General features: G+C 41.2%; 1 pseudogene; it reads left to right on the forward strand.

The window, feature by feature from the left end:
- Positions 1–16,118: 16,118 nt before the first annotated feature.
- On the forward strand, positions 16,119–17,390 carry LOC147432459 (uncharacterized; annotated as a pseudogene).
- Positions 17,391–17,793: the final 403 nt, after the last annotated feature.

The following is a 17,793-nucleotide window of genomic DNA, read 5'->3' on the forward strand; positions in this document are numbered from 1 at the left end:
TTAGTTATAGGCTTTATGTTTACCACCCATGTCACATGACGCGTGTGGACAAGGTGATTAAGCCATCTGGCTTCCACAAGCGGCAAGTCTTGGGTTCGATTCGCGTGGTTGCAAAGCCGATTGCCAATTTTTTGCGCCATCCATCGACCTCGAGATTCCCACGGGGATCAACAATCGTCGATCCCACCGCCCAGGGGTCTTAAAGACCCCGTGTCACTTACTGATGAGGCAAAACCACGCTTGTATCATATTTAAATGGCATGGCTAGTGAACTGACGAGATGTAGATTGCAATTGTTGATGATTCTAAGAAAATTCTTATAATTACATCTAGATTGCAATTGTTGATTATTCTAGGGACACTCTTACAATTACATCTAGATATCTTGCACTAGACTAGATGTAGCTTGCAATTATGATTCTAGGGAGACTCTCACAAGTACATCAAGTTGGTGAACTATATTAGATGTAGATTGCAATTGTTGACGATTCTAGGGAGATTGCAATTGTTGATGATTCTAGAGAGAGTTTTGCAGTTACATCTAGATAGCTTGCACTGAATGTTGTCTCTATATGGCATTCGATGTAGATTGCAATTGTTGATGATTCCAAGGAGACTCTTGCAATACATTTAGATATCTTGCACTGAACGTTGCATTTATATGGCGCACCATCAAGGTAAGATGATCTATGGCTAGAAAGAGGTGTCACAATCCGGTTTGATCTACACCGTTACATTTAATCAACTAGGGGCAATGTGTGGGAAAATTCTACCTCAATTTTGCCTAGATCAGGTTGAACATTTAGATTAGTTGATTTTAAATGAGTTTTAGAGAACCAATTAAAAAAACATAAATTTTGCAAATTTCTATAAATACGTTCGATTGCATCATAACAAGAAAATTTTCCACACGATAACTAGGAGTGAACTAGGACCGATGAATCAGGGGAAGGGTGAAACTCAAGACCAGCGTACTAGAGGTGAACTAGGGATGTGTGTCAAAAATTTTGAGGGTTGAAACTCACTGCCGTGAAAGGGGAACTTGGACTCAAACCCCACCCCTTAAACATTAACACAAGTAACAATTACACTATACTTTTTTACAAGTTAAGGGAGCGTTTTTATTTTACATCTTGATAACTTGGTGGGAGGAAAACCCCCTAGTTGATTAGTCCTACTTCACCCTAGTTCACTTCAAATCTGACAACATCACGACATCTTTCTCTAGCCATAGATTCCTCTTGCCTTGACCCTATGCCATATAATGGCAGACCAAGCATCCGTCCAAGTACATGTAGATGATTCTCACAATTTACAGTTCGTAGTATGTCTCAAAATATCTCCTCTCAATTTCTCTTCCTTTTCCAATGTTGCTTGTCAACTTTGGCAAGATTTATATACTTTCTATTGACCCATTTCTACCACCAAGCTTACACAACTTGAGAAGAAATTAAACAACCTAACTATTCCGTAGAATGACAACTTCATTGAGAGAATTCGGGGAGAGTTTTTCCACCTTAACCAATTTTTTTGCAAGCTCCTTGGTTACCTTCCTTCATCATTCAAAAACTTATGTGATACCATCACTCTTTGCACTCCTTTCCTTGTAATGAACAAATTATCTCTCTTAATTGATAAATATTTGAATAGCAAGCAAAATGATGCTCTTATTAATCAAAATAGAGGAAATAATAAGGGCAAAGGGATACTTTTGAAATCATTTGAAGCTGACAAAGCTTGCACTATTAGGCCTAAGGTAGGACAGGGCAGTTCAAGGGGGCTAGGATGCACATGCAGTACATGGGGCTATATTTAGCAATCCAAGGGCCTATATAATGGCATGGATGGGTGGAGAAGAGCATGTGTCAGTTCATCATCACTTACACTAGTATCACAGCTTAGGGATTCTTCTTAACTCTTCTTAACTCTCGCCTTGAGGAAGGAGGAAGGGACGTGGGAGAACAACAAGCTGAAGAGTGCATGAGGGCATGGAATTCCATGAAGAGGAGTACATGGAGGGCTTAGTTTCTTTCCCCGAGAGGGCTTAGTTGCTTTCTCTAAGAGGGCTTGGCCTTGCATGGTTGCAAGGAAGAAATCGAGAGCAAGGCTGGGATCGACCACTTGCGAGGAAGGGACCATCACAGACGTGGGCATTGAGGAGCTTGGATGATTAGCGTTATTTGGGGAATAATTTTTGTCACACAAGCAACCCCTAACAGGGCCTACATCCACAACTTCTCCTTCCTCCTCTAGCTCACGTTGTCAGCTGCTGCCATGACAACCTTTAGCTTCTTTCTACATGAGAGTGGGATGAGGGTGCCCTATTTTGGGCACCCTCCCATAGTGAGAGACAGGTCCCATACACGCTTACGCGATTGTACATGGTGAAGCAAGGCTTCTACACATATGAAGCATCTTGCATAATCAAACCGCACCAAGGGGTGATACAAATTCCAGTGCCAAGAGCAGTGATTCAAGCAAGTCGGTAAGCAAGTTAAATTTACAGTTTACAATTTTGAACGTATAAAATCTTGTAGAGTTTTCTACACTTCCAGCTTGGCAAGAAAATTTCTTTTGTCAAGAAAGATTTGAAGTTAAATGCAGTTTGATAGCCAAGTTTTATGAGCTATCTCCTTTCAATTTTGGCCAATCTAAGGTACTTTTATGATTCTCAACACGATGTACGCTTTGACAAGTTTGGTTATCTGTAAATGGTCAACAAGGTCAATTTTTCTTTGCCATGATAGCTATATATCAGGTATGAGCACAAAGGTTCCATCATGTTTTATCCTTTCAATGTGCTTATGTGAAGCAAGCCTTCAATTTTATGCATATTGCATAGAGGCTTCCAAAGTTTGGAATATGTCAACATATGAACTTGGGGGGACTTTACAAAATGTTGAATGATATTTCACTAGGTGTCGGTATGAACCAAACCAAGAGGCCATGCATATGAAAACTCTCAATTTATCAGCATACATGGCTATGAGCCAAATTTAAGCAAAGACACCTGGCCACAGATGCGCGACCAGGTTAGACGATTTCAAGGTGTTATTTTTCTCTGCTTTAATGTTTACTTTGGACAAGATCTTCAACTTTCCAAAGCAAGGTGCTTTAGAGGTCATATTGAGAAGCAAGGCTTCTACCCTTACTGCTCATTAACTTAGGATCAAGCTAAATGGTAGACAAGTTTGGGGCATTGGAAATAAGATGATATAAGCTCACATTTACGTTTGGCAATGTCGTATTGTGATGTATCCATGCCATTACAGATTATGAAAGCCATTTATGGTATCGGCTCATTGTTGAGGCCGTCATTGTAGCCACGGGATTATCACTTTATTTTTCAATTTGGCTTGCATAGCGTGCTAGTTAGGCATAATTCATTCCACTTGATCATTGTTTACCCTTCCACTATCACAACAACTACTATGTCAAGGACAAGGTACAATTTTGTTTGTTTCAAATGATTTTTAATGATGATTCTTCTGTTGATGTCGCAGTGGTTACCCATAGCTATAACTTTCTACTTAATAACAATTAAGGATGGTATATATTGCATATGAGTGCAACGACAAGCACTGTATATGATTAGATATATGTGCAAGGTGCATGCACTATAGATGATGGTTTTTGTCTACAGTATAGCAGGCAGGTATGATCTCACTATTATGCAACTAATTTATGGGCTATCTTGAATCTACTAAGAGAGCCTCAAGGTCGGTAATCAATTGTTTACAAAACAAAAGAAAATCTAGTATGACTACATTATTTTTTGTGTTGGGAATCTTTCTCCTTTTTTCATAGGGAGATATGATTGTTTCAAGGTCCAGTTGTGAATACAATTCCAACTTGCAAGGATCTAGTGTATATTTTATAACACTAGTTGTGTTTATAGGAGTGGTATTTTCACAAGTATGAACTAGCTGATGCAAAATCACTCCATAGGTGTTGTCATGGATTGGCCTCTTCAAAATTGTACTTTCAAGCTACTAAGGGGTGGTAGATAACTTCAGCTTACCAAGTTGCTTACAATCACTATAGGTGACACGGTGAACTATGTTGGTACTAATAGTCTAAGCAATTTCTATGCAAAATCTAACCAAGGGGTTTCAATTTGCAGAATCTAACCAAGGGGTTTGGATTTCCAAGGCATGACCCAAGGTTATCAACTAAATATTGGTTTATTTTTGCTAATCTCTCATTTAGTGTTTGACAAGTCAAAGAAATGTTGGGCTGTTTGAGGTTGAACTTTAGGTAATGTACCTTTCAAGTTTAGAAAGTGCACTTGACCTCCGAGTAAGTGTAAGATTTTTTCCACTTCCTAGTAAGCATATGATTTGATTTTGTTTCATTTTATAATATTCTTTGATTGAGTTTTCCAAGTGGGATGAATATGTTGGAATGTTTTCATCCATTTAGCTCTTTAGACACATGACAAGGTCATGTAGAAGCAGTGCATTTTGGGAAAGTTGAAGAGTGTGTGATGCATGAGGAGTGAGAGGGAGAAGAAGAGCAAACACAGAGTGTTGATGGAGCTCTCAATGAGGATTATAATTCCTCATTACTCCTTATTGTTTTATATGATCAAAAGAATATATGAATTCAGTATGGTCAATGGGATGGGTGTCTGGCCAGTTTGTAACAATCTCCCACTTGAAGGCCAATGTGGCCCAAGTGGCCTATGTATGTACATGTGTACAACCGTGGAGCAATCCTATGGCTTCACCCCACACCCATCATCATGTAATGTGCAAACCGCTCAGAGGATAGGCTCTATGCTTGCTAGCTAATAGGAACTTCTAGAAGACACTAAAGACTTTGTCTTTCCTCTTCAAGAGGTAGACCCACACCTTTTGAGTGGAGTCATCATGAATGTCAAGAAATGTAATGCCCCTCAAGAGACTTATGCATCATAGGCCCACATTGATCGCTATGAACCAAATCTAGAGGGTTCCCTAACTTTCTATCTAATGGCATATTGGTAATCCTAGTCTGTTTTTCATATATGCAGTGATCACACAAACTAAAATTAGAATAAATTAACATAGGGATATCCCCAAAATGATGCAATTGCTTTATTCCCTTCTGACTTATTTGCCCAAGCCAGCTATGCCACAACTTAGCAGAAGGAAGCTCAACTACATAGATACAAAGAAAGGAAACATTAAAAAGGGTTTTTGTTTGTTGCAAAGAGAGAAAGGTAAAGCCATTGTTGTAAGTTGTGCATCTCCTAAGAGCAGTGAGAAGGTAAATAAGCTCAATGTCATTGAGTCTCCACATGTTGATATTGTTCTTGAGGTGCCACAGCCATCAGATGTACTACTCTTCACTTTTGATTTGAAGGTGTTGTTAGCTCTTGATAAATGCTATGTGCAGAATTGGATTATTGACTCAGGTGCCACTTTTCATGCTACTCCTCACAAGGAGTGGTTCTCTAGTTATTCTTCTACACATGGTTTAGTTAAGCTAGGTGATTCTCATCAGCTTGAGATATGTGGCATTGGAGATGTGAAGTTTTGTATGCACAACGATATTGAGTTTATGGTGCGAGGTGTTCGACATGTGCCAAAGCTAGCTTACAGTTTGGTTTCAGCAAGACATCTTAATGACCTTGGATATACTATAGTTTTTAGAAGTGGTTCCTGGCGGAGTTACTAATGGCAATGTTAAACGTATCTCAGGATGTAGGCAAAGAACATATCAAGCAAATGGATTTCATTTCATCATCAAAATTAAGCCCCTTTGATGTGTGAAACTTATTCGAGTGTGAATTGACGATGCTACCTTCTTTCATGTTCAAATGCATAAGCTTCTTCATTAGAAACTATTTTTTTGAGGCACTCTTGCCATCCCAAGCTAAGCATAATGACTCCCATAGTTCTTTAGCATTGGTCTTGTCCATAATCACAAAGAAACTAGATTCACTAATGTGAAGGCAAATGGTCGCCATAGCACGAGCATCAAGCTCCTCCCACTGATCATACGTGTAAACACCCTCTTGCACTCTTTCAATGGTGTTGCAAGGCCCTTATTGACCAAGACATCGAGAATATGTTGCTTCCATATCGTGAAGTTTGTGCCATCAAAATTCTTGCTATTATACTCTTCTTTCTTAGAATTTCAAGCCATGACAAACTCAAATTTTCAAGGATGCAAGTGCTAACATTATATGCTTTGTCATGCAAAAGCATCCACAAGCACCCATATCAAAACATATAAGCATCTCTGATGAAGATTTAAATTCACATGATCATAACAATAGGCTCTAACTAGCAATAAGGGAGCAACCAACGAGAATTTAGGCAATTGACATACCCAATAACCATAAACAATCTAAAAGACCAAACGCCCTTAGTTTTCTTAGATTGGGATTCAAGATAATACACCCATCAAGATAATGATAGACCATTAGATTTGTCAAAATATAGTCATATTTTACCCATCAAAGTTTTCAACACAAGACCAACGCAAAGAATTTTCTTCGAGGCCAAAGCAATCCCAAGTTTTCCTAGACAAGGAGATCTGTTCAACATAAAATCTCCAAAAAAAACCCTTGTATCTTGGCAAAGATTTGGCACAAGCAAGCTATGTAGATTTTCTTTGCATTTAAAAACTCTTGCAGTTTAGAGAACATCCCTATCTTAAAAGAGCTTGTAAGGAAAAGTGTATGGGCTAGAAGTAAGCTTGAATGGCTTACTAAGTGAAGTTGGGGCTGATTCTTGCCCTTTTTGTAGGCACAAGCTCAATAGTGTGATAATATTGGTAACCAACAAGGAATTTCACTCTGACCTTTAGATAGATTTTGTTAATATTTTTTAAACGACATTTACTTTTAAGTTGTACTTGAGTGACATGGATAAAAACTAGGATGCCCATTGATCACCTGCATATGGACTCAATGTTGATTAAATGTTGTGTTGTTTCTATGGTGAGAGCTATTCCCTTTGGTTTCAAATTTTAGGTTTTGTTGTCAACGTTTGAAGAAAGGGAAGCTTATGTTTATGACATATTTGTACATTTGAGGGACGGTGATGTGTATCAACTTGTCAATTTATTTATCCAAGATTTTTTACTTAAGAGGATTTTATGCAAACCCCTACCTTTTTACCTAGTAATCTTGGTCTTTGAATGTTTTCAAGTTCTATTTGGATATCTATGTAAAGTACCATGACACATACTCTATAGCACAAAGATCTAGTCCGTGCTGGTTCAATACTAGGTTACTAGAATTTGCTCCATTCAAGATTAGTCACTTCTAATGCTACAATGCATGGGTGTGATGAAAGGGGCTTGCTTCACATAGTCATCCCGATGCAAACGACTGGTTGAAGATTGAGGTAGCTTCCAAATTATTTCCTTGGTTTGATTTCCACTTGCTTCTCTTCTTCTATCCTCTCTTATTAGAAGCCTATTTTTTGCAGGCAGGCTGCTATCATTAGTCTTCCTCATTAGGAAAGTCTTGTCTTCTAGCTTGGAATTGAGGTCTGTGCTTCCAACTAGTTTCCCTTATATTTATTAGGTGTCTCCTTTTCTAAAATGCCTTTCCTAATGGATTTCTCGAGGAGATGTTGATTTGATTGAGTCCTAGTCCTAGCTTCATTATGGCTTCGACTACCCCGGTTTTTCCTTCTACCAACAACTTGTTCTGCAAAGATGCCACAACGAATGGGGTAGTTAAATAGTATTAGAAGGACTTATGCTCTCTTAATGAGACGACACTCTTGGAAATGGTATCAAAGGTATCTAAAGTATTTCCATTCCTACATATGCAGCAAATTGAGGTGGAATCACTTGGTCTTGAGCATAAGCTTTGGTTACTCCTGGCCGATAAAGGATTGGAAGGACTTATGATCTCTTGGTGAGATGATACTCTTGGAAATGGTATCAAAAGTATCTAAAGTATTCACATTCCTACCTATGCAGCAAATTGAGGTGAAATCACTTGGTATTGAGGATAAACTTTGGCTACTCCCCGTTAAAGTATTTTTGGCACCCATCTCCACTAGAAACTTGGGTATTTTTGACAAATTTACTAGCTATGACCTTGAAGATCTCAGCTTAAAGTCCTTAAAGGGGTGCAATGTTTGGACAATGGTGACTTATTAAGACTCTGTTCAATATGGGATTCCTAGATAATAAAAATGTGGCTCTGATGCAGTTCTCTATGTAAAAAATGAAGATCTCATGGAAGTAAGTAAGAAGAATGCTCAATACTATGCCAAATTGGTCTAGAATATATTCAAACCTTATCTCAAACATTCTTGTATATTCCTTGACCCAAAGGCCTTGTGCAAATCTAGAGTTATATGTTAGATAATGCAATGTAGTTTGCTCTCAACAACCTAGATGTGATCTTCTTGGAGAAGCCAATTTTGTTCCATCTTACTCTATTTTTCTCTTGTCTTGGAGGATAGGCAAGGGAATTGGTTTTAACTCAGATTGCCTTTATGCAATTCCACACCCTCATGGTGGATATGCTTGAGGGACTTGGAGCAAATAAACGCGCAGATTTCATCACAACATTCATACGTCTCATGTTTGATTTGTTAGTGTTGAGGTCTGATCTAGCAGCTGCAGTGGGAGCATTTGCAACAGGGATTGTCAGTCGTACGGTGACTAACACTAGCATGATGCTTAGTGGAGTTTTGTAGACCATACAGAGTAGTCTATGGGATTTGCATGCAGACTCTACCGTGGGTACGTGCGCTCACCTATCCCTAGAGTTGATACAATTTTATGTAGATAGACTGAGCGAGCCAGTGGGTGTAGGTTGAGAGAGTCTCTCACCTGCTTTCTTGTACATACTAGTAGTTTAGCTAGTAGGACTCCCTTATCGACACATTCACATTTAAGTGAGAGGTTGTTGGCGTACAAGTGCATGTGCCTTGCCTGGGTGTCCAGACGATGGACGCCCGCCCACTAACAACACTTATTCTTGTACATATATCAAAGAATAAGGAGCTCCTCATTTGTCAGGTTGACTCCACCCACACACTCTCGCCCTCTCCTTCTCCCCTTCCCGTGCACACATTGCACTACGTATGTACGCATCTGCGCGCGCGCACACACACACACACACACACTCTCTCTTCAAGTGCTATCACTGGTGATGCAATACATGTACATAGCGTAGGAGAGGCTAGGACAACCATGTTTGCGTAGATTTCGTCAACGTTCGGGCGTCTCATGTACGACCTACTTGTGTCGAGGCGACCTAGCAGCTATCTGTAGTGGAAGCATTTGTAGCAAGGATTGTTAGTCATACGGTGAATGACACTAGCATGATGCTTCATGGAACTTTGTAGACCATACAAAGTTGCATGCGGGATTTACATGCAAGCTCTAGCATGGATACACACGCTCACCTACCACCAGAGCTGATACGACTATATGTAGATCGATTGAGTGAGCTAGTGGGCATAGGTTGAGAGAGAGTCTCTCATCTTGTTTCTTGTACATACTAGTAGTTTAGCTAGTAGGTCTCACTTATTGGCGCATTGCCTTTAAGTGGGAGTTTGTTCGGGTAAAGGCACTGCGCCCTTGCCCTCGGGGCTAGATGTTCGACCACATGCCCACCATGTGTACGCACCCTTATTCTTTCATATACAAAGAATAAGGAGCTCCTCACTTACACTACTTACTAAGGTTGCTCCACCCACACTCTCATGCTTCTTCCCTTCCCCGCACGCACCGCACCGCACCGCACCGCGTAGTTTAGCTAGTAGGTCTCACTTATTGGCGCATTGCCTTTAAGTGGGAGTTTGTTCGGGTAAAGACACTACGCCCTTGCCCTCGGGGCTGGACGTCCGACCACATGCCCACCATGTGTACGCACCCTTATTCTTTCATATACAAAGAATGAGGATCTCCTCACTTACACTACTTCCTAAGGTTGCTCCACCCACACTCTCATGCTTCTTCCCTTCCTCGCACGCACCGTACCGCATACTCTTGTCATTCTGAGATCTTTTATTTATCGATGGCCAAGATTTGTCCCATCCTAGGCATTCCATTTGCTGACAACAAAGCACAAGTAGTCCTAGACCAATCCTCCGAGTGATGCTTGGGCCCGAGTGCCCATATTAGCACTTTGCTTTCTTGTATAATTTCTACGAAGCTTGCCACCTCAAACTTGTCAAACTTATCAAATATGTGGATACTTGTCAAACTTATCAAATCTATTCAAACGTAAGACATTAGAATGGGTTGCACCCTATTTACCTTTTAGCCATGAATTAAAAATGGGTAGCTGATTTGGTAATCATGTCTTTGAGATTATAAAAGATGACATCATAGTGCTTGCAATAGGAGGCTTGTCAAACCAAGTGGAAGGTTGCACATTAAGAATAAAGACTACATATTCAATATGCACGTTCCTCTTGGAATATGGATTTGTTGTTATGGCTATGTTGGGGAAACAATTGTAGAGAGGGGTGAGTTAAATGCTAAGAAAGCAAGGGAGTTCTTCTCTAGGTTGGATATCAAACTTTCTCTCACTACTGCTTACAATCATGAAGCGATGGGTAAATCTGAGTGTGGACATTTTTTGTAAGGACATGGGTCCTATGGGCAAGGCCACTGACTCGGCCAGACAATGTGTATGCTAGGGGGAGGCTATAAGATAGCACGGTTGGGTGGAGACTAGAACACGCATTACCACCGCCCTTTCACTTGGCCGGAAGTGTGTACGCTAGGGCGAGGCTATAAGATATCACGGTTGGGTGGAAACTAGCACACGGCTTACCACCGCCCTTTCACTGGTATCCGAGCTATTAGCATGGCACATAAGCATAGAAGCAGTAGAAGAGATACACAGTTGGCACTTGTTCATAGTGATTTGTGTGGACCTATGCCTAACCTATCTCTAGGGGGAGCTTCTTACTTTATGACATTTATAGATGATTACTCGAGGAAAGTATGGGTTTACTTTCTCAAGCACAAGGATGAAGCGTTTAGTGTTTTCAAAACGTTTGTGACACTTGTGGAGAATCAGAGTGGCAAGAAGCTTAAATGCTTACGCACTGACAATGGTGGAGAGTATGTTTCAAAGGCCTTTCAGGACTTTTGTGAGTCAAAAGGTATAAAACATGAACTTACTGCTCCTTACAATCCTCCTCAAAATGGTGTTGCTGAGAGGATGAATAGGACCATACAAGAGAAGGTCAGAAGTATGTTGTCTAATGCATAGCTGCCAAATGGGTTTTGGGCTGAAGCTGTATCAACAGCTGTTCATCTTGTAAATAGATCTCCTAGCAAGGTTTTGCAGAAGGATTCAGTGCCAGAGATGGTATGGTCAGGCAAAATGCCCTCATACAAGCATCTCAGAGTCTTTGGCTGTGAGGCATATACTCACGTTCCAAAAGAATTTAGGAACAAACTTGAGCCAAAGAGTAGAAAGTGCATCTTTCTAGGCTATGGTAATTCTGGTGAGATGGGGTACAGACTTTGGGATCCCGAATCCAGAAAGGTTGTCCGCAGCAATGATGTTCACTTTAATGAATCCAAATATCATTCTAAACCAGAGAGGGTTGAGGAGATTAGAAGAGTTGTCTTCCAAGAAGATGGACCTGCACGTGCAAGACAAAATGTCAGGGCTCAAGAGGAGCAAGGACAGGATAGAGTGGAACCACAGGTTGTGGCTGAGCCTGAGCCACCTATTGTGCGTAGATCTGGACGTGTCACGCGACCTCCTGATAGGTTTGTTCCATCTATGAACTATGTCATGTTGACTGATTGCAATGAGCCTTCATGTTACAAGGAAGCAGTGAAAATGAAGGACTCCGGGAATTGGCAATTGGCCATGCAGTCAGAGATGATAGCTCTGCATAAAAACCAGACATGGAAGCTAGTTAAATTACCACGGGGCAAAAAGGCTCTACCCTGTAAATGGGTTTACAGGTATAAGATCACCGCTCATGATAGTCAGCCAAAGTACAAAGCAAGGCTTGTTGCCAAGGGCTTTAAGCAAGAACAAGGCATTGACTTTGATGAAGTCTTCTCTCCGGTGGTCAAGATGACTACATTGAGATGCTTTCTTGCATTGGTTGCCATATTAGATTTGGTGTTGCACCAAATGGATGTCAAGACAACGTTCTTGCATGGTGATTTAGATGTGGAAATTTACATGCAGGAGCTAGAAGGGTTTGTTGAGAAAGGCAAGGAAGATTGGGTATGCCAGTTGTTAAAGAGTCTTTATGGCTTAAAACAATCACCGAGGGCATGGTACCATAAATTCCACAAGTTTATGCTTTCTCAAGGCTACAAACGTAGTGAGTTCGATCACTGTCTATATACAAAGAAGGCTAAGGATGGTAGTTGGCTGATCCTTATTTTTTATGTGGATGACATGTTGATTGCTGGCAAGCACTTGGAAGAAATTTCAGCTTTGAAGTCAAAGATGGCAAAATCGTTTGACATGAAAGACATGGGTGAGGCAAGTCATATACTTGGTATGCGCATTGAGAGAGACAGATCAAAGAAGTTGATTTGGTTATCTCAAATATAGTATATTGACAAGGTTTTGCAACGTTTCAATATGGAGAAGGGAAAGGCATTGAGTGTTCCATTGCCACCATATGTGAAACTTAGCAAACAAGATTGTCCTGTGTCTGAGGAAGAACATGCTAAAATGGATAAGATTCCATATGCGTCTGCAGTGGGTAGTTTGATGTATGCAATGATTGCTACTCGCCCAGACATTGCATTTGCAGTGGGAGTAGTAAGTCGATACATGTCAAACCCAGGCAAGAAACATTGGGAGGCAGTGAAAGGAATATTGAGATACCTGAAAGCTACAAAGAGTATGCGTATATGCTATGGGAGTCAGGAGCTAAGTGTAAAGGGTTTTACAGACTCAGATTATGCACGTGACTTAGACAACCGAAGGTCTACGTTAGGGTATGTCTTTACATTGGCTGGTGGAGCAGTATCATGGCGTTCTAGATTACAAGATTGTGTTACTCAGTCTACTACAGAGTCTCAATATGTTGCAGCATCAGAGGCATGCAAAGAATCAATTTGGCTTAATCGACTAATGCCTGTGTTATATTGTGATAGTCAAAGTGCTATACAATTGGCTCGCAATCCAGTTTATCACTCAAAGACAAAGCATGTGGATGTGAAGTATCATTTCATCAGGGAAATGCTCGAGGATAAGCAACTTCAGCTTGTCAAAGTTCACACCACAGAAAATCCTGCTGATCTACTTACAAAAGGACTTCCCTCAGAGAGCTTTACGCATTTTCACAAGCAGTTAGGTGTAGGGTAGTACATCACTTCTCTACATCTCTTGTATATTAGCTTGTATAGTAGCTTCTCTCACACTTAAAGTACCACATTGGACTTTAAGTGGGAGGTTGTTGGGGTATAAAGCCCAATGTGGTCGCCCATGTAAGTGGGCGGGCCGCCAGGTATGTACACATATTCTTTTGTAAAAACCTAATAAGAACTCACTATGCTCTACACATTACAGTAGAGCGAGTTCACCATATCGTCGTGCTCTTCTTCTTGCACTCTCTCTCGTTTCGCACTTCCGCTCGTACTCCTTCAAGTTGCTCCATAGGCATAGTGCAGGGTGCGTGTTGGTGGAAGGTGGAATCTTATGAGAAATGAATTTTTTTAAAAGCGAGCCAGTATGTACCAAATGAGAGAGAGAGAGAGAGAGAGAGAGAGAGAGAGAGAGAGAGAGAGAGAGAGAGAGAGAGAGAAGGGAAGGGTGATGGCGCAGTCTACTGAAGGATGAGGCCGAGGAGTTTTGGTTGGCGGTTGGCTTTGGGGTGAGCCTCCGGGAAGCTCCACTCTTCTCGCTCTTGTTCTTCCGTTGCCTACACCCTCTATTTTTGCAACAGATGGAGGCCGCCCCTCCTAGCTATGCGAAGAGCTAAAACGACGTCTTAGACTCGACATGCAGATCGTGTGGGGTTTGGCCGGAGGGGATGGGGGTTGTTGGTGAGAGTGCGGCTCCTGTCGTGGCATCCTTTGGCCCTAAGTTGATGGAGCATGGTCTGCCTAGAATGGAATGTCTCAGAGTGCTTTGTTTGGATTGTCGGAGGGTGGATCTACTCGTTTCTTGCGTGCCTTGGTGGTTGAGGGCATGGCCCGGTCCATGGTGATACCCTCTTCGTTCTCGGCCCCTATTATTTGGTGATAGAGCTCTGGGATCCTCCCATAGGCAGTGGTAAGATAATTTTTGTTCTTGCTTGTGATCATCGGAGTTCTGTACTGGAGGATGGTGGCCTTGGCTGCCAGGTTTGTTTGTTTTGTATTGTGGGTAGAGGCCTTGACTCTATGTTGGTCATATTTCAATGTGTCTACTGGAGTAGTGGCCTTGGTGGTTGAGGGCATGGGAGGCCGGGCCTCGTCACTATGTGGCACAACTGAATTCCAGAGGGGATCGAGGGCTGGGGGAGTAGGGGGGATGAGAGCCGTTTGATTGGGGGGGGACCTCGGTTCAAGGGATGGCGGCGCACTGAATGAAGGGGGAGCGTGAGCATTCAATGCTCTGGAGGGTGAACTACGCCTCGGTGAACTGCGGGCCTGTTGCTTTCCGCCTTGCGTGCCTCCCTCGTTCTCCTCCTCTGCGTATCCTGCATGCTCCTCGGTCCCCCAGCACGAGCCCCTGCCAAGGCAGTTCACGCCTGGAGCGCCTGGTTTTATCCTGCGTCCTCCTCGGCCGCCAGCGCGAGCCCCTGCCACCCCAGTTCATGCGTAAGGGCTTGGTTTAGCAAGTGTGCACCAGGTTGTTTAGCCCCGGCACGACCTTGCAGCACCGAGAGAAAGCCATGCTTTCCTTCTACTCTCCATACCCCCGCCTTCGATGCCTACAAGCCTCGATTCATGCTCCTGTGTTATCCCCCTGCTTATTATCTTATTGCAGCTTTACTTTATTTAAGCATTGAAGCATTGCAACTCATACCATAGTTTCATATGCTCCGGGAGACCGTGAAGCTTTGATTGTAGGATAGGTTTACAATAGCCTTATACCCTCAGCTCTGTGCATTAAGCCTAATACCATGCCTTAAGCTTTAGGAGGAGAGCAATCGATTAAGCATCCTGCTTCAAGAAGCTCACAAATAAACAATCACGAGGGATGGAAGATGCGAGGCCGCTCTACATCGAAATTGTGCGTGACAATGGGAGAAAAACTCGGCAATGCATTGCAACGGAAGAGTGCCGGGCTAACAAAATATGTTACGAGAAGAGGGTCGACATGATGGACCGATGGACCATCTTCGAGATGATCATGGCACCGAGTGTGATATCCCGCTACGCAAGGGTGGTCGACCTCGAGGCATGATGAATCGGACTTCGTCAAGGGCAAACACATACGAGAAGTAATCAAAGGTGCGCTTCAAGGATGCGGCTTATAAGTTCGAGAGAAACCTTGCTTCGAAAATGAAATGCTTTCGATGAGAGTGAGAAGCTAGCAAAGGGATCGAAAGAAGCTTTTGTAGAAAGAGAAATGGCCAATCCATTAGGGGACTACATGAGCACAAAAGATGCACGCATGGCGGCTATACAAAAACGGATTGATGGTGGCCTCGAAATGAATGTAAGCATATATATCGCAACCATCAATTTTTATTTGTTACAAGGATTAAGTTTTTTTTGTTTTTGCTCTACGCTCTCGACTCTTTTTAGAAGCGTAACCCCGGTGGAAAAATACATAAGGAAGAGGAAAACGTAGAGGACAAAAAAGTAGAGGAGAAAGTTGATATTGAGCAAGCATGTGCTCCGGTATGTCGCATGTAGTGTCGTTATTTAAATGACTAATTGTATGGTATGATGTTTTGGTGTTAAACGAGTTGCATGTCTTGTAGCCAAATCTCACATTGGATGATGGTCATGGTCCTTTGCTTGCACCTGTGAAGCAAGGAAAAAAAATGAAATTCATAGAGGGTACTCCCGTACCGCTAGGTGCTTCCTTGCTTAAAAATTCATTGTCCATTCAAAGAGGAAAACGGGTAAAACTTTGTTCATGTAGTCATATAAATCATGCATATAGTAAATGATGTTACTTAGCTTCTCTTGATCTTGTCAATATACTTTAGATTCGGGTGACCATTGGTTCGTCAAAGCAAATCCAAATTAGTGACTCTCCTCTTTGCAAAGGCGACATGCCACTTTCTTTGGTGATAAGCAACGGGGGAATTAACTTGGAAGCAAGTAGTAGTAATGGCAACCAGTCCATAAAAGCAAGGTGAATATTACCATCCTCTGAGGTTTGACATTCTCTATCATTTGTTAATGTTTGAATTTGCTTTGACATATAGTTTTGAAAGTGGATCATCGATTCACTTTAGATCTCATCGATCTAATATAATTTCGGAAGTGGACATGAAAATGCTAGAAGATATTTCTCATACCAAAGCTTCCACAAAAACAATGAACTTGTTTATGATGTAAGTATAGCTTAAAGCTCATTTCTATGCTTTCAAAAATATTTCGTGTATTATGTAAGTTTTCAACGCAATGTCTTTGTTTTTTATGGTTATAGTTGGATAGAAAACACATTGCCTAAAGAGATTTTAGACAAAGTCTGGTTCATGGTATGACTATGTTACACTAAGTCACCATGAAGACATTGGAGTTATCAAGAATTACTTGCAAGGTTTAAACATGTCTCAACATTGGTTCTTTTTTCTACCAATAGTTAGTAGGTATGCTTTATTCACTTTCTTTTAGCTTGAAAGTGCTGTGATGTACCTTTGGTTGTCATGCTTAATTTGTTGCATATTTATGTCTTGTTTAAGGAACCATTGGGTCCATTATGTCATCTTCAACAATCACTTCAAAAAGCTAGACAAATTTCCATGGGATTTACATGCTATCATGTACTTCAATTCATTGCCGGATTCTAATGGCACAACCTATCTTGCTAGTGTTTATAGGTATGCATGTGGTAAGGAATATAGAGGTTATTGGGTGAGAGTTGGATCTACGAGCTTTCCGTGTAGGGTTCTTGAGATTCTATCTCACAATTGTTCAAACGAGGGTTTGAAAGAGTTCATGGCAAAACCAAGAAAAGGACTTTCACCACTAGAAATACCTGAGGTGTGTCAATGGCTCAAGTGTTGTACGCATGTGTTGTCATGTTGATAAGATCAATTTATATGATTTTTCACTATTGAAAATTGACGCATGTCTTTAGGTTCCTCGTCAACCAAATGCCCATGATTGTGGGTTTTATGTCATGGCTTATATGAAGCATCTTATTGCTGGGGCCTTTGGCAAACGATCAAAGAGCTGGGTATGTAAATTTTTTTCATTGAAAAAACACTTAACTTTATGTGATGGTCTATTTTAGTGATTTACATGGTTCACTAACTTTATGTTTGATGTATAGCTCACAAAGACTTGGTTCAAGCACCAATCCGTTCAAAGGCTAAAAGAGGAGCTTATAGCATGAAGCAAAAAGTCTATAGGACTTGATGGAGTGCAAGGATGATGTGTTTTGGACACCCCATACTAGGATATCTATGTAGCATCTCTTTTTTATCCCATGCGTTGGAAATCGCGTTATTATATGAAATTTTTTTGTGATGTAACTTTTGAGAGTATAGTGCAATATAATCCATCTTGGTTGCTCCAATATGTCTCTTTGTCCATCTACTCTTGCTATGTGAGAAATGATGTGTTATGATGTGTGACGATGTGAGAAATGATGTGTTATGATGTAAAAAATAATGTGTGAGCATGTAAGAAATGATGTGTTAAGATCGATTCTAATTCTCTAAGAGTGAAGATCAACCTTGCGAGAAATGGGGTGATCAACACAAAATGATAGACCGA

Source organism: Adiantum capillus-veneris, chromosome 20, assembly GCF_014529385.1.
Source record: "Adiantum capillus-veneris isolate H3 chromosome 20, ASM1452938v2, whole genome shotgun sequence".
NCBI lineage: Eukaryota > Viridiplantae > Streptophyta > Polypodiopsida > Polypodiales > Pteridaceae > Adiantum > Adiantum capillus-veneris.